Source organism: Oryctolagus cuniculus, chromosome 6 (genome assembly GCF_964237555.1).
Source record: "Oryctolagus cuniculus chromosome 6, mOryCun1.1, whole genome shotgun sequence".
NCBI classification, from domain to species: Eukaryota; Metazoa; Chordata; class Mammalia; order Lagomorpha; family Leporidae; genus Oryctolagus; species Oryctolagus cuniculus.
Genome location: NC_091437.1, coordinates 61627672 through 61651105, shown reverse-complemented (window position 1 = coordinate 61651105; position 23434 = coordinate 61627672). Strand labels below are relative to the sequence as shown.

The window sequence follows — 23434 nt, the reverse complement described above, 5'->3', positions numbered from 1 at the left end:
GCACCCAATATATCCATGACTGCGAAGAATTTCCTTGTGTCGCTCTTTTTCCTGTGTGTGTGTGTGTGTGTGTGTGTGTATGTTATGAAAATCACCATGAGATCTATCCTCTTAACATATTATGAAGTAAACAAAACAGTATTGTTAATTTGAGGCACTGTATTGGATAGCAAATCTCTAGAGCTTATGTGTTTGTATAACTAAAACCTAATACCCATTGGGAAACTATTCCACATTTCCTCCTATCCTCACTCCCTGGGAACCATGGTTTATTTTCTCCCATGGGTGTAAATACTTTAGATACTTCGCTAGGTGGGATTTGTCCTACTCTGATTATCTTATTTCACTTAACGTGATGTCACCCAGGTTCACCCATGTTGTTGAAATGAGAGTGTCCTTCCTTTAGACAGCTCAGTAATATTCCACTGTTGATATGCGCTCATGTTCTCTATCCATCCATCAGCTGGTGCACGTTTGGGTTGTTTCCATACTTTTGCTCTTCAGCTCACAGTGCGGCAGTGAACATGGAGAGCTGATGCATTCTCAAGATTCTCATCTCAGCCCTTCTGGAGACATGCGTACACACATACACACACACACACATCATGTGATAGTCCTATTTCGAATTTTTTGAAGAATTCCCATACTATTTTCTGTAGTCACTTGACTATTTTACATTTCTGCTAATGGTGTACAAGGGTTCCAACTGCTCCATATTCTGGCCAACTCTTATTTTTAAAAAATCAATAGTCATGCTAATAGGTATGAGGTGATAGTTCATTATGGTTCTTTTTTTTTAAAAGATTTATTTTATTTTGAAAGACAGAGTTACAGAGAGAGGGAGAGAGAGAGAGAGAGAGAGAGAGAGAGGTGTCTTTTATCCACTAGTTCACTCCCCAGATGACTACAACGGCCGGAGCTGTGCCAACCCAAAGCAAGGAGCCAGGAGCTTTTTCTGGGTCTCCCATGTGGGTGCAGGGGCCCAAGGATTTGAGCCATCTTCTACTTCTTTCCCAGGCCATGGCAGAGAGCCCATGGGATGCCAGCCCTTCAGGCCAGGGCGCTAACCTGCTGTGCCATAGTGTCAGCCCCTCATTATGGTTCTTCTCTGTATGTCCCTGCTGATGGGTGATACTGAACACCCTTTCAGAAATCTAGGAATTTGTCTGTCTGCTTGGGAGAAATGTCTATTCAAACTCTTTACTCATCTGTCAAGTGTGTTATTTGGTTTTTGTTTGTTTTTAATTATTTTTGCTCTTGAGCTGTGAGAGTATTTTGAAATTTATTTTGGTTGCTAGCTCCTAATTAGATGGATCGTTTGGAAATATTGTCTCCTGCTTTTAGACTTGGAACAAAACCTACTTCTTATTAGGATTTCATGGAGTCCAACACAGAAGTCTTGCGGAGCTAGACTGAAAGACTACGGGGCAGGCGGTGGGGTGCATTTTGTTTGCCTTTTGTCCACTCAGTGGGAAGATTCGGTCTGATGGAATGAACAGAATTTTCTGTTGCAGATGAATGGTTTTCTCGAAAAAAAAGTGAATATATTCATTTCTTGTAACTGATGTGCTTTATTGCTGGAAGCCCACAGATAAGGGACTTCAACTTGCAGCAGATACCAGTCAAAATCTTCTTGGCTCAGGACATAGCTATGGCCACATTTCAGTCATTCTCTCGATTACCTCCATGAATTTCCCTGTTTTGTGCCAGGCCTTGTGCTGGGAAGAGGACGCAAAACAGATCCCTGTTCCCCGAGAGTTCACAGGCTGGAGGGAGCGGCGGGTGCACACAGAGAAACGTCCATTACTGTGGACAGGACCGTCAAAGAGAGAACAGGGACCTGGGGTGCTCAGAAGACTCAGGGGAGGAATGAAAGGCCCTGGATGTAGAGAAATGCTACAAAGTCACCTCGTGGGAGTGAAAACCGAAACGCCTTTACCTTGTTGTTCATTTGTTTTCCTTAGAAAGTTGTGAACAGGGAAGGCTTCAGACTTCCTCTTAAGCAAACAGCGTCAAACATGCCTAATGCAGCATAAATCCTAAGGGGCTTTCAGAGAGATTCCACGGGGGTCCCGTCGCTCAAGAATGGCTGGGGGAGCACTAACGGAGACGCAGCACTTACTGCATACCAGCCCTCACAGAACACAGTGCCTGTATGCCTCACTGCCCCCCTGGGACACCTCACGTGGAGGACAATGAGGCCCCAGGGGCTCGGGTGATTTTCTCAAGCCCTGTGTGAGAGAAAGCTGGGATGCAACCCCAGCTCTTCTAGTCTTCAGCATCCGTGCTCTCTCTTCCGGATGCTTGCCTCCCGTTTCCAACGAGACCCATTTTATTTAGGGAGAAATGCTGGAATCTTGCAAAGAAGCTGGTGAATCCATGTCTTCTGTGGCTGCTTGGCAGGCTGGGACAGAGGGTTTGGACCTTGACCCTGAGCTGTGTGTTTCCTGGGGACTGAAGGGAGGAGGTAGAGGCACAGCCAACCCAGCTGGCTTTTCACTGACAGTTCCCCTGGGGAGCGTCTTCTGAAGTAAGCTGGAGTTAGGGCTCCATGACAGCTGTTCTCTGTTCCTGGCAATGTTTCTGAAGAGACTTGGGTGAACAGTAGTTAGGGAATCATTGCATCAGTTGCGATGTACCGTTAGCTGCCTCTTGGCGTGGCTTTGCATAAAGGTAGGGGATTGCCGCTGGGTGGCTATGAGCAAAGATCCAGGAGTGCTCTGCTCCTGCCCTGCCAATTGCCCTCCACTCCTTAGAGGATGTCTGAGGTTGCTTTATAGCTAGATGGTTCTAGATAAACTAGATGCTTCTTCCAACTACCTCCCCTTCCCCAAATCTAAACGAGGAATTGCAATGCCTTGGTGGGCTCTGCTGGAAAGAGAGATGCCCAAGCTCTGGGCAGGTCCACGTCTCTACTGGGACCCAATGAGTGAGTGAGAGGGAGGAGAGGCTGGCTGACTTGCTCTAAAGAACTGGGCATACAAGGAGACACAACCAGGAGAAAGGAAACACCTTTCCTGCATAGTAACCCTACCCAGGAGAGAAATGGGGCCAGATCTCATCTCAGACCGTGATCAAGGATTGGCTGAGCCTCGCTTCTGTGGGGGAGCTCTGAAAGGGGGTGCAGGGGGGCCTCTCTGGTATGGTAAGAGGGTGATACAAAGCAGCCCTCCTCTGCGCAATTATCTCTGCTCCAGGAAGTGCACCTGGATCTACAGGGGCATGGTGGCTGGGGGAGGGCTAATGGGGCCAATTGGTTCTGTATGCGTTCCTTCTTCTGGTCATGCAGATTCTGCCTAGATGTGCAGGGCAGTTCTTGTACTCTTTTTTTTTAAAAAAAGATATAACAGGATGGCCTTCATCATCAATCTCATTCCTGGTTATTTATACTGGAGAACAAAAACTCACGTTCACTCGAAAACTTGTACACAGAGGCATGCAGCAGCTCTCTCCATAACTGCCACACCGGAAGCAGCATGAGCACCTTCGCACAGGTGAGTGGGTAAGCAAGCTGCAGCTCATCCACACGACACACTACCCAACAAGAAAAAGGAACCGGCCATTGATGCGTCACCGAGAATCTATCTTAAAGGCATTGGGCTGCATGCAAGAATCCAGCCTTGAACAGTCATGCTCTGTATGATTCCAATTCAGTGACAGTGGAAAAGACAAACCTGTAATGAGAGGGAACAGACCAGTGATTTCCAAGGTGTAGGGAAGGGAGAGGACTCTACAGGGCATTAGGTAGGAGCTTTCCTGGGGTGATGGGCTCTTCTCTATCTGGACTGAGGTGGGGGTTGCCCAGCTGTTTACCTGTGTTGAAACTCACAGAACTGTATTTTAGGGGTGAGCATTTGGCACAGTAGTTAAGATGCTGCTTTGGTTGCTACATCCCATGTCAGGGCACCCGGGGTTGAGTCCTGCCTCTGCTTCTGATTTCAGCTTCCTGTTAACTAAAGCTTTGGGGAGGCAACAGGAGCTGACTCAAATGGTTTAGCCCCTGCCACCCACCTGGGTGATCTGGCTAGCCTAGTCCAGGCTGTTGTGGGTGTTTGGGAGAGAAAACTAGCCAGAGGAGGATCACTGCCTACCTGTTTGTCTCTTTCAGATGAATAAAATAAATAAATAAAAAACTCTACGCTAAAAGCAAAAATCAAGTTCACGGTCTGATAACTTTAAAGGAAAGTTAAGAAGTGTATCAGGGTGGTGTCATATTCAACAGTTGCTGCATACAACGTACGCAGCTGTATTGGTACACTTCCGGTTTGCTGTCCAACAGTTAACACTTGGGAACATAGGTCATTGACTTTCTTAGAAAAGTCAAGCGAAGTCACATACCAGGTAACCAGGACCTGCCTCTTCAGGCAATGCTGTCTTTGCTCAGCCATCAGAGAGCATACTTACACCAACCTGGAAGGTGTAACGGCCTAGGCCAATCGCTTGGCAGGGCCTCTTGATGCAATCTCAAGATACAGTAAATGCTAGATGTGTGAGGCACAGCTGGTGTCACAAGACACACTGTCTTACAGGGAGCTTATTTTTAATAAGTACACTCTAAACTGTCGAGATGTTAAACAAACGAGTGACATGCTAATTTAGCATCACTATCAAGTATTCTGTTGTGTGTGTGATACTCATGTGACTGGCAGTGTAGTAGGTGTGATTACACCACACACACACACACACACACACACACGAGCCTTACGACCATAGGACATTTTTGATATCACTGGGTGATTTTTCAGCCCCATGATATCTTACGGGTCTACTGTTGTACAAGGATATTTCAGAATGTCTGTGTGGACTGGAAGCAACAGGAGTTGCTTTTGATGCAAACATTTTTAAAATCCATGCACAAGAGGAATCTTCAAAAGTTCATGAAAATCAGTGTGAAAAAGCTAAGCATAGCTTTCAGAACTTTGTGCGCAGAAATAAATGGATCTGACTTCTATGTTTCCATGAGCTTTTTGAAGTACCTTTGCCTATGCCGCCCACTATTGACTGACGAGTCCTTGTGCAGTGCATGACGGCAGAGGGCAATGAGCCTTTTCCTAGTGCTGAAGTCATCTCCCTCTGTACCGCTGTCAAGGTGCCAACAGGAGCTACCGGAGCTGCTGGGACGTCTTGTGGCAGAGCAGATGGAGTTGCTGAGAGCAGTTTCTTGGAGTCGCTCTGCAAGGGGGGCCACCTGCTGTCTACTTATTGGAGATCAGCCCATCTCCGACCAGCCAGTGTGCAGCATTGGAGGGAGCTCTCCACACCTTCATCCGGTCACATCCCTTCCTTCTCTGCCTCTAAGCCCTGCCTGCCCGCCCTCCCTCCTCTTCTCCCTGAGAAAAATGTGGTATCATCTCCCTGTAAACCAGTGATTTTCAGTCTCATCTTCATTAGAATCACCCGGCAACTTGGAAAGCATCCCAACACCCAGGCCAGCTCCCATCCCAATTAACTCAGACCCTCTGGGGGAAGGATACAGGCATCCGTAATGAATAAACTCCCGGGTATTCTGATGTGCAGCAGTGATGGGGCAATACCGCACAGGTAAAAACACAGCCATTCGGCTCCCTGGGAGCCAGCTCCTGCTCTGACTCACCCTGAGCAACTGCCTTGCTTTGGGGTGTCATCTCTTGTTTCCTTTGTCCAGTGCAGTGGGCTTCACGTCGTCACCATCATCCCTCTTCGCTCAGCCCACTGGTGCTGTGAATAATCCTGTCCAGCTTTAGACTCAACCCTCCCTCCAGATGCTGCCTCTCAGAAGCCTAGTGCAGAGCCCTTGGGAGAGAAGGGGACCAGGCATGTAGGAGGTGGGCCCCTGTCTCAGCTTCCTCGTGGCTTTGGGGTGCTCCTCTCTGCCTTTGCACTGCTGGTAAACTTTGCCCCTGAGCTCTTGCAGCACCGTGTCCCCTCCACTGCTGTGACTGCTGCCTGTGTGTGTGTGTGTGTGTGTGTGCCTTGTGCCTCACTAGGTGTCGGGGGAATCACTTCCGGACTTGAAGAGGACCGTGTCTGACTCATTCTGTTTCTTCATGTCCAGCCCCAGGCCAGCAACAGAATGGCCATTCTCTCAAGTGTTTAGAAACCAAGTGTTAGCATTTGATTGAATCCTCATCATCTTCATCATCTGGGGCCCTGGACTCTGCTTCTTGTGTCCTGTGTGGCCATGTGAGCCACAGGCTGGTCCTGGGAGCCCTGAGTGCTTCAGAACCTTCTAGTCACACCTCCTCCTGCTGTGGGTGCTACTCTCACACATTCTGTAAGATTCTGGTCATTAATTGCCCCTTGATGGTCTTTATTTTTCTCTTCCTCCTCTTTCCCGAGCACCAAGTCTTTGGGGAACAGAGCTGGAGTGATGGAGGAATTCATTTCCCAAGTAGTATTTAACTGTCTGTAGGAACTCTGTCCTTGCCTCCCTTCCTCCCATATCTCCTATCCTCTAGGAGCTCACTGCCCAGTGTAGATAAATGAATAAGTTGCATGGCTGCCCGTGGAGTATCACGAGAGAGCTCTGTGGGGTAACAGAAGGAAGCCCTGCTTCAGTGGATGTGAGTATGGGGCAAGAATTGTATGCACAGATGGAATTCAAGTAGGGTTTTGAAGGAGGAAGAAGAGTGAAGCAGTAGACAAGTGGAAAATGCTTGCTACATGGAAGACACCCTGCTAGGCAATAGCACACCTATTTAGTGGGGCACTGGTCTGGTTTCCTTCTGGTTCCTTGTCATCATCTATGCCCTTAAATTTGGAATGAAAAAGCAAGAGATAGAGGATGTCAAATAAAATTCTTATTTATTCCCCTTCAGGTGAAGGTGGTTGGACAATTGCAATTCAGGCAGAAGGCTTTACTTAAACTAACATTTGATGAACTTTCAGCAGGGACATTCAAGGAAAGACTAATAATTCACAGATTTTCCAGGTTGACTTCTCTTAGTCTTTATCTCAACCGTACAATCTAAGAAGGCATTCATTGTGCAGGAAACAAACCCTGACAGGCTTGTGAGTTGGCTTTCCCAGGTGAGCATTAACTGAAACAAATATCTGTCCTTTCATCAGATAGCAAAGGCGGCCACAACAGCAATGGCAGTGCAAAGATGGAACCCACATCGGCCCCCAACACAAAGGATGAGATGCATGAGATGCACGCATGAGGCTGAGTGCATGGAACTTGGTGGTTGATCAGATGTGAGGGACAATGGAAAAAGAGGGGCCCAGGGTGATCTCTTATCTTGCATAATGGCATGGGTGAGGCTCTGGGGTGGGGTCTTTCATTGCACTGGGCTAGTCCGTTCTCCAGAGCACAATGGTGGGAGACACATGGAGGCGGTGGTTTGGAAACAGGTAAACCCAAAGATTTTTGAGACCTAGGAAGCAGGAAGCCCAAAAATTTCTTGCAGGTCTTTGGGAGATAAGGATGGTGTAGTAATGTTTTTCAGTTGCAAACAGTAGTTACAATTATGCACCTGCACTGCAAAGATACAAGATTTTGTTGTGAGATACCTACCAAGGTTAGCTCATGAAACTCCAAAGCTTAGCCCAAAGGGGATGTATTGAGCAGTTCTTGGTGGAGGGCAGGGGGGTTTCCTAGTATAGCAACTGATGTTTCATGGACAGTTGGTACTCAGCCTGAGCTCTCCTTCCTTCTTCCACATCCGACTTGATCTCATCCCACAAGTGGCCTTGCACACTTCCATGTGGATACATCAACTTATACATCTACACTATTTATACTCCTCACAAATGGCCATTTCTTGGCTACCCCTTGAGTTAGGGAAAGAGACTCAAGTATCCCTGGGAAAGCACTTGGGTTTGGACAGTGGTTCCAGATCATGGTTCCAGATATTCAGGGCATGGTGCAGACATGGGGCCGAGGTGTGGGCTGGGTAAGGCACCCTGCCCCACAGGGAGGGCTGCGGCCAAAGGAGAACTGTATAGGGACTCTGAAGTGCAGGGCCCAGGTTACAGACACCACTTGCCCAGATCTAAGACAATACTGTTTGAAACTACACTGACCAGTATAGGAACCATTAGCCGTGTGTGGCTGTTTCCACTAAAATTAAATAAAATTTAAAACCCAGTTCCTCAGTTTCAATGGCCACATTTCAGAGCCCCACGTGCCGTGGAGATCATGGCTTCCATATTGGGGGCACAGACATGGGGCATTTCCATATTATGGAAAATTCTACTGGATTGAACTGGTCCTGGGTGCTTGGAGAAGCTGTGTGATTTGTCCAGGGACATGGACAAGGTAGATTTTGGGTTGAAATTTGAATTTAAATCCATCAGGGTCGAAATTCTGTATTCATTTCCCTCCCATGACCTTGAAAAACATTTATCTGTCCCAGATTGTTTCTTAATCTAAAAAAACAAAAACAAAATCCCGTGAGGAGTGTGAGGAGGACTGGAGAAGACCATGTGGGAAGTGTCCACAGAGGAGCAGACGGAGCTGTCAGGGTAGCCGGCTTTCTTCTCCAGCTTCACAGGTGCTGGGGAAAAGAAGTGCTACAAGGAAGACAGAGCCCTTTCTTCTTCAAATGCTCAGAATCAGAGAAAACTGTCATAAAAGCAGATAAAAGACATTCTCACACTGATGATTACATACCTACGCTGAAAAGGCAACTCATTTTGGTGCAAGATCTCAAGGCTTAGCTAATTACATAAAAATACTGACTCCAGGGTCAATATTTTTGTTTGAGGGAGAAAAATAATTCCACATGCACCTAGGACTCTTTTTTTAAGTGTGGGGAGTGTATTCTCTGATTATGTAAAACAAAGAGATAAAGGAAAAATCCATTAGACACTTAAGCTTCACACTTAAATAGCTAGATCTGTTTTCTTATAAGCACTGCTTTCAAGATTTAAAAAGAAAAAAGGCACATTTCTGAAAATGTGCTGTCTTAAAGCATAAAGTTAAGTGCCCTTGGCTAACTGTGAGGACAATGGTCAGAACCTTCCCCCTCCTGCTCTGTGGCCTTGCAAAGTCTCCTCCCCTGGGGGACAGAGGACAGGGTCAGAAGGGTCTAGAACCCTCTGGTGATACTGGAGTCTATGAAGAATTTGAAGAATCTTTTAATATAATTACTTTTTTTAAAAAATCAAAGTAGTTTGCTTTATCTGTGATACATCACTAGGGCTTAGACAGGTGTAGTAGGTCTCCTGTGTATAGGCAAAGCCTTTTGTGCCTTTTGCTAGAAAAGGTAGGAAGCAGATTTTCTTCTGCTTTTCGTCCCATCACTGATGAAGCAAAACCTCGAGTGACCATGCACTAGAAGAAACACTTCTGGATTAAAACAGAACGCCTGAGTCCTTCCTGGACAGAAACTTTCTACTACATCACCACAATGCATTCACTGCCCACACGCATTCACTGTCCCATGGACTCAACAATAGTTACTGCGCCTAGGTGATGTCCACCAAGCGGACTGCAAGGCAGACAAGAGCACGGTTCTGTAGGCAGCGAATCGGGGTGACAGCGTCCTAACAAAAAGTAAGTTGAAGGTGTGCAGATCAAGCATGCTTTAGTAGAGGAGGCGGGCGTCTCAGATCAGGGGTCAGGGGAGGCTGTCTTCAGGAGATGATGTGGACGCAGACGCCGTGACGGAGTGAGGAAGTGAACCTGGTGACGCTGGTGCAGATGTGGTCCAGGCAAGCGTCATCGCTAAAACGAAATCCTGGGGTTGGGAAAGACTTCACAGGTTTGAAGAACAGAAAGGCAGACGTGGGTAGAGCTAGGCCTGGAGAGTTGAGCAGGACAGAAGGAGGGCAGTGAGGCCAGGAGATGACCAGGAACTGACTAGCCCCTGTGATCCAGGAGCCAGATCCAGGCTGATGATTATGTTTTTAAATAAAGTTTTATTGGCACTGTGATGGCCACACCTGTTCATCTGTTGTCTGTAGTTGTTTTTAAAGATTTATTTATTTGAAAGGCAGAGTTACAGAGAGGCAGAGGCAAAGGGGATGGATTTATTTATTTATTTATTTATTTAATTTATTTATTTGGAAGTCAGAGTTACACAGAGAGAGAAGGAGAGGCAGAGAGAGAGAGAGAGAGAGAGAGAGGTCTTCTATCTGCTGGTCCACTCCCCAGTTGGCCACCACGGCCGGAGTTGAGCCCATCCGAAGCCAGGAGCCAGGAGCTTCCTCCAGGTGCAGGGGCCCAAGCACTTGGGCCATCTTCTACTGCTTTCCCAGGCCACAGCAGAGAGTTGGATCGGAAGTGGAGCAGCCGGGACTGGAACCGGTGCCCATATGGGATGCCGGCACTGTAGGCAGTGACTTTACCTGTTTCGCCACAGCACTGGCTTGAACACCTTTCTATAATTCCCCATTCCCTCTGCAATCAGGTGTAAACACAATGTATCTATTTGCAACCAGGTTGATTTTGCAAGCTTTTTTGTTGTTGTTATTTTTTTATTTTTCCTGGCTGAATTATGTAATCACTCTCAGGCAAAAAGTTTCTGCCTGGGAGATGATCGTCTGAGCTCGTTTCCTGCGCCATTGGTTTTTCTGTATAGGCTCCACCGCTCCACGCCTGCATTCTGGGCTGCTTTGCTTGCCTCAGATCCTCTATGGACTTTGAAACTGGGTCCTTGCACAGTGTCTTGAATGCAGAACGCCCCAGTCTCCCAGCCTCCCTCCCTTGGTTTAAAGATTCTTGGCCTGAGCCGGCGCCGTGGCTCAATAGGCTAATCCTCCACCTTGCGGCGCCGGCACACCGGGTTCTAGTCCCGGTTGGGGTGCCGGATTCTGTCCCGGTTGCCCCTCTTCCAGGCCAGCCCTCTGCTGTGGCCAGGGAGTGCAGTGGAGGATGGCCCAGGTGCTTGGGCCCTGCACCCCATGGGAGACCAGGAAAAGCACCTGGATCCTGGCTCCTGCCATCGGATCAGCGCGGTGCGCCGGCTGCAGCGGCGGCCATTGGAGGGTGAACCAACGGCAAAGGAAGACCTTTCTCTCTGTCTCTCTCTCTCACTGTCCACTCTGCCTGTCAAAAAAAAAAAAAAAAAAAAAAAAAAAGATTCTTGGCCTGGCTTTTGTGATTACTAATCAACCACTTACTAAAATTGACTCACTGCATTGAGGGAGTGGTGCGGCTGGCTGCTTAAGGTTCTGATCACAGGCCTTGTGAGGTCATTTGTTTTTCTAATAAATACCGTCTTGATGTGCAGTCTCGTCTCAGGAAGTTTCCTTTCCTGGGACTCTAGCCCATGCAGAAAGTAACCACCATTTGCATGTGGCCCCCAAACTGACTGAAACCCTTTAGTCACAAAAAAAGATCCCTTAAATAACAGCCTCTGCAGTTTCGCTGCCACCTGCAGCGCCAACATCCCATAGTGGCGCCAGTTAGTGTCTCGGCTGCTCCACTTCCGATCCTGGGAAAGCTGTAGAAGACTGCCCAAGTGCTTTGGCCCCTGCACCGGCGTGGTGTTGCATCCACTCATCAGCCAAAATAGAATATTACAAAAACCAGTGACAGTCACACATGAATTTTATTGAAAATGAGAGGCAAGACAACCGACTGGAACTGTCACTCCTTACCAGAGTGTGGCCCCCAACAGCCAGTTACACAGATTTTTATGGTATTCTGTCCACTGGTATGCAGTGAACAATAATAAACCCAAGATATGGTTGGAAGATAACAGTGCAGGGCACATTTCTGTCAGCTTAGGCAGAACACTTGGGGTGTGTCCTTTCTCAGTTCCTTGGAATTTGGGCCCCCATAGCTTCACAAGATACACCCTTAGCCTTTAGCAAGCAAACCTTGAGATCTGCAATTAGCTATTAGCCACAGTCACTCCATTTTGATTTTGACTCTACAGTGGGAGACATGGAAGAAGCTCCTGGCTCCTGGCTTCGGATTGGCCCAGCCCCAGGCCGTTGCATCCATCAGGGCAGTGAACCAGGGGTTGGAAAAATCTCTCTCTCTCTGCCTCTGCTTCTCCCTTTCTGTACCTCTGCCTTTCAAATAAATAAGTCTTTAAAAAAGAAAAGGAAAGAACACAGCATCACTGACTAAAGGAGGACCATAAGCACTGCTGACCAACCATGGACCTGGACTTGCACCTCACATGCACTTCACTGCGGCTTCAGTCCATCAAAGCCTTCACCCCGACCCTTTGAGGAGCCAGGGAACTAAGTCCTAGCTACAGGGCTCTTTGCGCTGAGCTGGGCCACACACAGGTGTCTGTCATTGGCTTTCTGCCCAGGGGGCTATAGAACTCGGTTTTGAAGCTTTTCTAGCAACTCCTTAACCAGTTTGGGGAGTTGCTTTATCAGTTTTGCCTTCTGGAATCTGTCTCTCTGGGATCCTCTGGCCTCTCTCACTGCACAGTTGCCCTGTATGCCTGTGCGCACTCCCCCCAACCCCATTTCTCCTCCCTCTGCCTGTCTCCCATTTGCTGTGCCGTCTCCCTCTTTCTCTGCCTGCCACCTCTTTTGGCAATAGCCCCTCTCTCAAGCAGCTTCCTCTCTCAAGCAGGGTGCACAGAGGGGCTGAGACCTCACATTTCTGAAAATAGCCTTAGCCTATAGATTTTGAGACTATGATCTCTTGACTTCTACACGAGCAGTCCAGAGCATTTTTTTTAAAAAAGACTTATTTTATTTATTTGAAAGTCAGAGTTACAAAGAGAGAGAGAGAGAGAGCCAGAGAGAGGTAGGTCTTCCATTCTGCTGGTTCACTCACCAAATGACTGCAATGGCCAGAGCTGAGCTGATCCAAAGTCAGGAACCAGAAGCCTCTTCCGGATTTCCCACATGGGTGCAAGGACCCAAGGACTTGGCCCATCTTCTACTGCTTTCCCAGGCCACAGCAGAGAGTTGGATTAGAAATGGAGCAGCCGGGACTTGAACCAGTGTCCATATGGGATGATAGTGCTGCAGGCTGGGGCTTTAACCTGCTGTGCCACAGCATCGGCCCCGTGCAGTTCTTAAACCTGATCTTTGGAGGTGACAATTTCCTGGCTGGATGCTTGAGAGATAGTTTTTCCTCCAATGCGCCAAAGTGTCACAATCCAGTGTCTTGGTCTTAGTCTATTTTCATCTCCTGGGAAATTTTCTTGAATTATTCTCTGTGAAAATTTTCCTCCTTGTCTTTTCTTTCTCTTATTATTTTTTTATTATTTATTTATTTTTTATTTTTTGACAGGCAGAGTGGGCAGTGAGAGAGAGAGAGAGAGAAAGGTCTTCCTTTTTGCCGTTGTTTCACCCTCCAATGGCCGCTGCGGCTGGCGCACTGTGGCCTGCGCATCGCACCGATCCGAAGGTAGGAGCCAGGTGCTTCTCCTGGTCTCCCATGGGGTGCAGGGCCCAAGCACTTGGGCCATCCTCCACTGCACTCCCTGGCCACAGCAGAGAGCTGGCCTGGAAGAGGGGCAACCGGGACAGAATCTGGCGCCCCGACCGGGACTAGAACCCGGTGTGCTGGCGCCACAAGGTGGAGGATTAGCCTAGCGAGCCGAGGCACAGGCTCTCTTATTATTTGAACCCTGAATTTCCCAGACCTCTCTTTTAAAAACTGCTTTTCTTCTCTCTCTTTTTTTTCTCTCCTGGGGTGAGGTGTGGGTAGGAGTTCCCTTAACTTTATCTGCCAACCTTTCTATTGAGTTTCTAATTTTGCTTTCTTCAAGATCTCTTTGTTCTGTTTCTTTTCATAGCATCTAATTTCCATACGTTTGCATGTGTTTCTGTTGGTATTAGTGTAGCAAAAGGCATGGAGGTCTTCACCAGCTAAGGGAAGCCTGGAACTTGAGAAACAGAGCATCTGATAAGGGAGTGGGAGTAGGAGGGCCAGTGGGGGCAGGAGACTTCCGGAAGGAGGGGTGAGAACATAGGAGGGGAGCAGATGCCGGTGCCGGGACTGATGGATTTTGGAGGCAGTGATGGGTAAAGAGATTTTTTAAAGAAATCCTGCTTGAAGCCGGCGCCGTGGCTCACTAGGCTAATCCTCCACCTTGCGGCGCCGGCACACCGGGTTCTAGTCCCGGTTGGGGCGCCGGATTCTGTCCCGGTTGCCCCTCTTCCAGGCCAGCTCTCTGCTATGGCCAGGGAGTGCAGTGGAGGATGGCCCAGGTGCTTGGGCCCTGCACCCCATGGGAGACCAGGAAAAGCACCTGGCTCCTGGCTCCTGCCAGGATCAGCGCGGTGCGCCGGCTGCAGCGGCGGCCATTGGAGGGTGAACCAGCGGCAAAAGGAAGACCTTTCTCTCTCTGTCTCTCTCTCTCACTGTCCACTCTGCCTGTCAAAAAAAAAAAAAAAAAAAAAAAAAAAAAAAAAAAAAAAAAAAAGAAATCCTGCTTGGTTCTGTGCCAGGCAGCCTTGGGACACAGATCTACCTGACTGCCCAAGCTTTCTGAGCTACACTTATTTTTCTTCTGGATGTGAACCCAATGCTCAGGCTGCCTTTAAAGGCAGGGCACTCTTATTTGGAGTGTGTGGAATTGTCTAGAGGAATTTAGTTTCACCTGGAACCTCAATTAGGAAGTCATTCTGGGGCCCGTGCTGTGGCATAGTAGGCTAAGCCTCCACCTGCAGCACCAGCATCCTAAATGGGCGCCTGTTCCAGTCCCAGATGCTCCACTTCTGATCCAGCTCTCTGCTATGGCCTGGGTAAGCAGTAGAAGATGGCCCAAGTCCTTGGGTCCCTGCACCCACGTGGGAGACCAGGAAGAAGCTCCTGGCTCCTGGCTTTGGATTGGCCCAGCTCTGGCCATTGTGGCCATTTGGGGAGTGAACCTGTGGATAGAACACCTCTCTGTCTCTCCCCCTCTCCTTGTCTAACTCTACCTCTCAAATAAATAAATAAATCTTTTTTTTTTTTTTTTGGACAGGCAGAGTGGACAGTGAGAGAGAGAGAGAAGGAGAGAGAGAGAGAGAAAGGTCTTCCTTTGCCGTTGGTTCACCCTCCAATGGCCGCCTCGGCCGGCACGCTGCAGCTGGTGCACTGCGCCTATCTGAAGGCAGGAGCCAGGTGCTTCTCCTGGTCTCCCATGGGGTGCAGGGCCCAAGCACTTGGGCCATCCTCCACTGCACTCCCTGGCCACAGCAGAGAGCTGGCCTGGAAGAGGGGCAACCGGGACAGAATCTGGCGCCCCGACTGGGACTAGAACCCGGTGTGCCGGCGCCGCAAGGTGGAGGATTAGCCTACTGAGCCGCGGTGCCGGCCCCAATAAATAAATCTTAAAAAAAAAAAGGAAGTCACTCTTCATTGTGTAAGGGGTGGAGCCCAGCCCTCCTGGTCAGTCTCAGAGCAGCTTTGTCCGGGTTGGACAGTGAACAGCAAATTGGTGCAGGCAAGTAGAGTAGCCAGTTCTAGGCCATCATGAAGTAGCTCAGGGCATCTTGCAGAGGGCCTTGGAGTAGGCAAAGTTAGGAAGTGATTTAGAACAGTGCTCCAAACTGGTAGGAGGAGTGGCCACAGAACTCAAATCTGCGTCTGATATAGGCAGGCAGATAGGGTAAAATTGATTAGATTTGTGAGCTGGAAGACTATGCCTTCCCCAAGCCCCCTGATCTCATGCCCCTACCTGACTATACCTATCTTGAACCAGTGCCCATATGGGATGCCAGCACTGCAAACGGTGGCTTTACCTGCTACGCCACACAGTGCCAGCCCTCAGAACGTATTTCAACACACATGTCACATGTGCTTTCCTAGCCTTGCTTTTGTCTATCTGAACTATCATTCATTACTCCATCAGGAAAAGGAACCAAGGCAAGCTAGCCCTTGTGGAGGGGCCAGCTGTCCACTCCCTCCATTCAGTGAGCTGATGTTAGAAAGAGCTGGTTTGCTAGCAAGAAGGCAGGGCAAGGACACGTCAAGTTCAAGGAGGGAGGCTAGGAGACTGGGGCCTGATGGTATCTAGCATCGCATCGGCATTCAAGGCACTCTATAGGGGTTTGTTTTCAGAAGGGTCCAGAGGCGATTGAGCCCATAGGAATTCTGAGCCTGCAGGGCTGATGGAGCACTCAGGGACACACTAGGAGAAAGAGGTGCCTCAGAAGCAAGAGGTTGTAACCCAGGCAGTGTGGCAGCAAACCTGAAAGCTAAAGAAGCCAACAAGAAACACATTGGACCACAAGAGATTCAAACAGAAGCAATCTCCCAGCTGCACCTAACCTAGATTTCACCAGATGCTTAGTAAGAAGACAAAGGAAATGAGTATCAGAACTCTTCTGAGAAGGGCTCACAGCTACTATTTATGGGTATTCCTAAGCGTGGCCTCTTTCCCAGAGACGGTGCACAGATGGTTGGCTGCAGGTCAAGAAAGAGATCAGGGCTGCTCGCTCCTCGTTGTCTTGTGCACATGCTCACCCTGGTTCTGCTCAGTCCAGAGCAGACGCAGGGTGTTGCTACGGGAGAAAAGATGACCTCGGTTCTCTGCCTCGCACAGAAGAAGAATTTCCAAGCGGACAAGGCAGAGAGAAAAGCAAGACGGATTGTATAAAAGCAAGATTTATTTAGGTCTAAGACCTCCTGGTCACTCTGCCTCTAAGAGAAGTGAAACCTAAAGGGCTGCTGCTGGTGGTGGTGGGGTCCAAGCACAATTTTTGGGAAGAAAAAAACTTGACAATCAGCTTGACATTCAGTGACAAGGCGAGAACAAAACCCATCAAAAGATCTGATTGGAATCTTATTTGCAGGGGGGCAGGACAGGGAACTTGCTTTTACAGCAAACTGTGAACACAGAAGCATGGAGTGGATCACCACTCCCTTGTTATTCTCACGGTAAAGCTGGAAGCTCCCCAGGAGTGGGGCAGGCACTTTTGACCTTGCTAAGGATAACTTTTGGGGGAAGCAAGCATGTTGCACCCTTAGTTTCCACCAGGACCAACCTGCCTGCCTGCCTGTTAACCCTTCTGACTCCTCAAAGTGCTTTTACAAGCTCATTGGCTTCACAAGGCCTCAAACTAAAGTGCTCACCTACGAAACAGTACTTACAGTATGGTCCTCTTAAGAGTTTTCCTTATAAAGTTTACTCCTGGATAGCTGGGTATTTGCATTAAAAATGACAGGAAGTACAACATTAAAAAATACAACCTATTTAGATCAGTGAAGTTACACTTGAGCAAAGTCCATGGAAATGCATATTATGAAAAAACACTATGCATGGCTTTTAAAATATCTTTGCTCCAAAATAATCTTTTTAATTCCATTTCCTGTGAACTGTTCTGAAGTGCACTCATATCTGCCAGCAAATCTGCCTCTTCTAAGTGTAATGAGATGAAGAGTTACTATTTCCCGAACAGCTATGGTCACCTTACTGACACTGGGTGTCAGGCACCGTGCTGGGTTCCTTACAGGCATGGTCCCGTTTCTCCCTCATAGAACTCCTTCCTCTAACTGTGCCCATTCTGCAGATGAGCAAACCTCCTTGCACACTTCAGCTCACCGGAGAAGAAGCTGAGGGTTCTTGTCTTCATGCAAAAAAGAACTCCACCGTGAGACAGAGAGCAATGGAAAGCAAAGTAGCAAAGTTTATCAGGGTGGGGACATCCGCAAGAGCGGACAGGCACCTCTCCAGACAACCTGAGAGAGGATGCCTAGGTCATGTTTAGGCTGGTTTCCAAGGGGGTGGGTCTTGCCTTCCTGCCTTTTCTCTCCCCCTCTCCTTCTTCTCTTCCAAACAAAGGACTTGTTGGGTGTAAATATGAAACAAATTCCTCTCTGAGTTTTCCACTGAAGTTGTCAGACAGAGGGAGCACTGGCTAAGGAGCTTCTCTCTAGGGTGCCCGCCTTAGAGGAAGGCTCAGGCCAGGTGGAAGTGGCAGGACCCCCTGGAAGGTCACCAGGGTCTGGGCAGGACTTTGAAGTGCAGATACTGGCCTGCACCTGGAAGGTTATGGGGTGACTTTGGACTGCTGTAGATGTCAATTTCCTTAGGCCCTTCTCACACACATGGGTTATTCCTGACTTTCTACCTAACAGAATTACTAAGAATTGCTAAAACTCCACCAGCTGTTATTTTTTATGGATTCTTGACTGTTTTTCAGATCCTTTTGAAATGTGTCTTAAGGACACTATACTCACATATAGTTGTTCATTACAGACTTAGCCCCGCCTCTGATGATGCTGTGTCTTCTAAAATGACAGCTTGGTTAAGAGATACACCTGTGCGTGGCATGGCATGGAGGGGATTTACATGTGTCTGTGATTCTTTCAGGCTGGGCAGGAAACACAGCATTCGATTTTCCTATGCCCTTTTGTGTAGCTGGATATTTTGGTCCTTGAATAGAAAATGCGATTTAATAAATGATCCCGCTCAAAAGCCAGTGTTTCCGTGGCATGTCAGCAAGGAGAAAATCCTTAGCACGTTTTAAAGCAAAACTGCAGCAGACGGTTCTGGCAGCATTTGGAGCCCAGAGCTATAATCTCAGGCTTTGAAAAGGAAGCCAGGAAAATGCTCTTCAGACTCGAGATATCTGCTGCGGTGAGCTTCACCGTGTGTTATCGCGGCTCTCCACAGCCCAAGGGGTCAGTCACCCCTATGTCTGCAGCAGGTGCAGCCTGAGAAACCGCCGCGGTGTCTTCATTTCGGCCTGCACCACTAAGGCTCTGAGCCTCCAGTACAAGCTTCCAGAAACAAGGCTGGCCCCCTTCAGACTCATTCTCACCATTGAAATTCTGTCTCTGGTGGGCTTTTTGAGGCTTTCTCTCCAGATCATATCCCAGAGAAGAAAGGGGTGCTCGTGAACTTAAGACGGGTACTTGGGTCCTACAGTTAGGAAGCAGGAGAAGTTGTACTGATGTCCCCACCCTTCCTGCACTGGGGGGTTCAGGAAATGACAGTGCAAGGTGCCAGGCTTTGCCCTGCCAGCCCATTGCATGAAAGGAAATTGGAAGGACTTGGAAGCTAGTATTTTTTGTTTTTAAAGATTTATTTATTTATTTGTGAGGTAGAGTTACAGACAGAGGGGGAGAGAGAGAGAGAGAGATCTTCTATCCACTGGTTCACTCCCCCAATGGCTGCAATGGCAGGAGCTGGACTGATGCAAAGCCAGGAACCAGGATCTTCTTCCAGGTCTCCCACGCGGGTGCAGGGTCCCAAGCACCTGAGCCATCTTCTACTGCCTTCCCAGACCATCAGTAGGGAGCTGGGTCAGAAGTGGAGCAGCCGGGACACGAACCAGTGCCCATATAGGATGCCGGCACTGCAGGCAGAGGCTTAGCCTACTAAGCCACAGCGCTATTCCAGGAAGCTGTTTTAAAATGAAGATCTCTCCAGCAGTCTCTTGTTTCTCTTCCCCACTTCCACTGGTCCCTCTCACTGCCGCCGCCTCAAATCCAGGGAGGCACTCCTTTACCTGCCTGAAGGAAATTCTTCCCAAAGAAACACAATTGTCTTGGCCAGAGTCCTGGAGAAAAGGCAAACACATTTATTAACGTGCACCTGTACACAGGAGGCATGGAGAAGGGGAAACTCAAAGAATGGCCCCGGCATAAATATTGTCCAAAAAAAGGGAAAGGAAAGTGTAGGGGACATAGGAAAGCTAGAGGGGGCGGGAATGAATTTCAGAGGAAAGGAGTCAGTCCAAGACTAGGCAGTGTTCTTGCGGCTCTGCGGAAGGAAGTGACGCAGCACGCTGTACCGGGAGGGGCGGTACCGGAAGGGCGCGGGTTGAGCTGCACCAGCAACAGGTGTTCTACGTGGTATGCTGATTCTCTGTCCCAGGTCCTCCCCCAAGGCGCTCAGAAGACAGGGGGAAGCGCCTGCCTGCTGTCCGGGCCACTCTTGGTCTCTTCTGTGATGCTTAATCTTCTGGGTTCCATGCAATTCTGGAAGAACGTCTCTCAGGCAGGTAAGGGAACTTCGGCGGGAGCTCCTGCCAGCGTTTTGTTGGGGAAGGCGGCAGAGAGCTTCGTTCTAAGGCAGCTTCCAAGCTCTTCCAGTTTCCCTTCAGTGGAAGCGTCCCTTGAGGTTCAGGGAGGGAGATGGAGGCCTTCTCTGCCGGCCTCCTGTGTGCCCCGGCCCCACATCCCCTGCATTCCAGCCGGCTGGTTTCTCTCCAGTACGCCTTCCACCCTGAGCCCGCTGTCTTCTCTCATGCGGGTCCCATTCTCTTCCTGAGCCCTGGGGACACGCGCCTGGATCCCACTGAGCTGGGAGCAAGCGCCACTACTGCCCGGAAGCTCCGCTCCTCCCCGCTGGTTTCCCGCATTGAGTTGCCCCCTTCTTTCCTCTGGACCCGAACGTACTCTGCCCGTTCCTCTGCCGTGGCCCTGATAGTGCGGTGATTGGCCGGGCTGGAGTCACAGATTCTCCTCTTGGCTGTGCGACTTCCGACAGTGTATTGCATGCTGCCAGAGTTAGTTTCCTAGTTGTCAAAGATTTATTTGTTTATTTGGAAATCAGAGGGAGAGAGAGAGCCCCCCATGCGTTGATTTTCTCCCCAGATGGCTAGGGCTGGGCCAGAATGAAGCTGGGAGTTGGGAACTCAGTGCAAGGTGTCCGGCGCCTAACAAATCTTCCCAGGCAGACGAATCAGTTAATTCACAGGCTTTTATTGGGGTTCCGCTCCCGGGCGAGGTTCCCCGGTTCCAACAGAGCAACAGGGTGGGGGCCGGGGAAGTCCTGCGTCAGAGATTGGGAGTGCTCCTTTTATAGATTCAGGGCGTGGGGGTTAAAGGTTGAGGCGGGTCAGATCCTCATTGGTTGACCTTTAGGCACCCGCAGGGACCTTGACAAGGACTTTTTTCCCTGGAAGTACAGGTAGGAACTCATCATTCCCGGAAGTGTAGGCCTTCCCTCCTTGCGGATCCCAAAGCTACCCCTCAGTTCAGGTCACCCACATGGGTGGCAAGCGCTCAACACCAAGCTATCACCTGCCACCCCCCAGGGTGTGCCTCAGTGGGCAGCTGAACTTCAAAGCCCGCTATCTCAGTAAGCAGTGAGGGTGTCTGCCCGTCCCAGTTTCTATGTAGGCAATAACAGAAGCGACTTGCAGGGCTGTGAAGCTGGGTTGGGATCCTGTACGCAGAGCACAGGCTTGGTACCTGGAATATAGACTCTCCCGATGAAATGCTGTCCTAGCTCTATCTGCCTTCCTCTGCAACCAGGAGCTTCTTATATTTTCTTTTTAAAAGATTTATTTATTTATTTGAAAGTCAGAGTTACACACAGAAGGACAGGCAGAGAGACAGTGAGAGAGAAAGAGAGAGAAAGAGAGAGAGAGAGGTCTTCCCAATTGGCTGCAATGGCCGGAGCTGTGCAGGAGCCAGGAGCTTCTTCCAGGTCTCCCACATGGGTGCAGGGGCCCCAGGACTTGGGCCCTCTTCCACTGCCTTCCCAGGCCATAGCAGAGATTGGAAATGGAGCAGCCTGGACTCGAACTGGTGCCCATATGGGATGCCAGCATTGCAGGCGGCGGCTTTACCTGGCCCCCACATGAAATGTCTTGAATTGCCATGCTTATATTTATATTTATATAACTCAGGACTTTATATGATAAAATTCACAATTCATTGTATTATAGAATTTACAAGAATGAAAATGTGTGTGATCCATTTCTGTCATATACACACCCAGCACAGCACCTGGCCCAGAAGGTATTTACTTACGTCACTGGTAAAGAAGCTAAGGGTCTTTGTCATTGCGCAAGAAAGAATTCCGACATGAGAGAGCAGTGGAAAGCAAAGTTTATCAGGGTGGGGACATCCACAAGAGCGGACAGGCACCTCTCCAGACAACCTGAGAGAGGATGCCTAGGTCAAGTTTAGGCTGGTTTCCAAGGGGGTGGGTCTTGCCTTCCTGCCTTTTCTCTCCCCCTCTCCTTCTCCTCCAAACAAAGGACTTGTTGGGTGTAAATATGAAACAAATTCCTCTCTGAGTTTTCCACTGAAGTTGTCAGACAGAGGGAGCTAGGGTGCCTGCCTTAGAGGAAGGCTGTTTATCAGGCCAGGTGGAAGTGGCAGGACCCCCTGGAAGGTTACCAGGGTCTGGGTAGGACTTTGAAGTGCAGATACTGGCCTGCACCTGGAAGGTTATGGGGTGACTTTGAAATGTGGATGCTGGATTACTGTAGATGGTTAATTTCTGACTTCCTAACACTTAAAAAACCTCCTGGATGGCTGAGTGCAAAGCCCCAGTGGGGAGGTTGCCATCCTTTTTGAATAATGGAAAAACCAAGATTCCAGTTACAGGATGAGGGGTACCAGACATCAGCACCATCCCAGACAGCAGAGGTTGGCTTCAGATCCCAACAGGAGCCCACATTTGCAATGCTAAACCCATTTCCTCGCTGCTATTCTGGGCAGGCTCTTTTGTAAATTTTATGCCTCAAAGATTGGAGAATTGGGCTTGCATTTCAGCCAAAATTTGCATTTTACTTTCAAATGCTCCTTGATTCATATAGTTCCAAAGGTGGTCATTATTCTCTCAGAACTCCATCATAGTCAGGAAATTGGACAGTGCTAAGGTTTGAATGCTTCCTGGGATTTCATGCATTGGAAATTTACTTCCCAGATTCATATGTTGAAAGTATTTGGGGCAGGCGCTGTGGCTCAGTAGGCTAATCCTCCACCTTGTGGCACCGGCACACTGGGTTCTAGTCCCGGTTGGGGTGCCGGATACTGTCCCGGTAGCCCCTCTTCCAGGCCAGCTCTCTGCTGTGGCCAGGGAGTGCAGTGGAGGATAGCCCAAGTGTTTGGGCCCTGCACCCCATGGGAGACCAGGAGAAGCACCTGGCTCCTGCCTTCGGATCAGCGTGGTGCGCCGGCTGCGGCGGCCATTGGAGGGTGAACCAACGGCAAAAAGGAAGACCTTTCTCTGTCTCTCTCTCACTGTCCACTCTGCCTGTCAAAAAAAAAAAAAAAAAAAAGTATTTGGAGGTGGGGCCTTTGGTTGGTCATCAGGAGTAGATGAGATTGTGAGGGTGGGGCCCCCATGATTACGTGAGTGGCTTTATGAGAAGAGGAAGTGAGGCCCAAACATGTGTACTTGCACTCCCTCACATGGTGGTGCTCTGTGCCACAGTACAGCTCTGCCAGTGGCCCTAACCATAGGCAGCACCATGCTCTTGGGCTTCTAATCTCCAAATAAACTATTTTTTTTTTTTAAAGTTACAAGGAACGACAGAAACTACCGTATAAGCAGGAAAATCAAAATGAACTTTCTGTAAATCAGAAACCTGACAAATGCTGGTGACAGTGAGGTTTTGGAATCTTTGGCGAGAACTTCTTCCTGGAGCCCTGTAGCCTGGGCAGGAATGCTGGTTCTTAGTGGTGACTGAAATTCTGTCTTTGCTGGCTGAGAGGTCAGCAGGAATGTCCTGAGCCTCTGTGAAATGTGGGGAACTGTGTGCATGCTCTGAGCTGTGCAAATGAAGTAGGCTGGCATCCAGGTTAACATTGATTAGGTTTGTGAGCTGGGAGACCACACCTTTGTTAGGTAGGAAGTCAGAAATTGAGCCTATGTGTGTATGAGGAAGGCCTGAAGACCAGCACCCACTG

The 23434-nt window shown here is 49.0% G+C and overlaps 1 long non-coding RNA gene across 1 annotated transcript in view; it reads left to right on the top strand.

Annotated features, from left to right (window-relative positions):
* Positions 1 to 19597: 19597 nt before the first annotated feature.
* The window catches only part of LOC138850216 (uncharacterized), a 222428-nt gene continuing 218591 nt past the window's right edge, over positions 19598 to 23434 (top strand). The window contains exon 1 of the long non-coding RNA XR_011389909.1: positions 19598 to 19785. This is a non-coding gene — a long non-coding RNA (uncharacterized lncRNA). The remainder of the gene's footprint in view (positions 19786 to 23434) is intronic.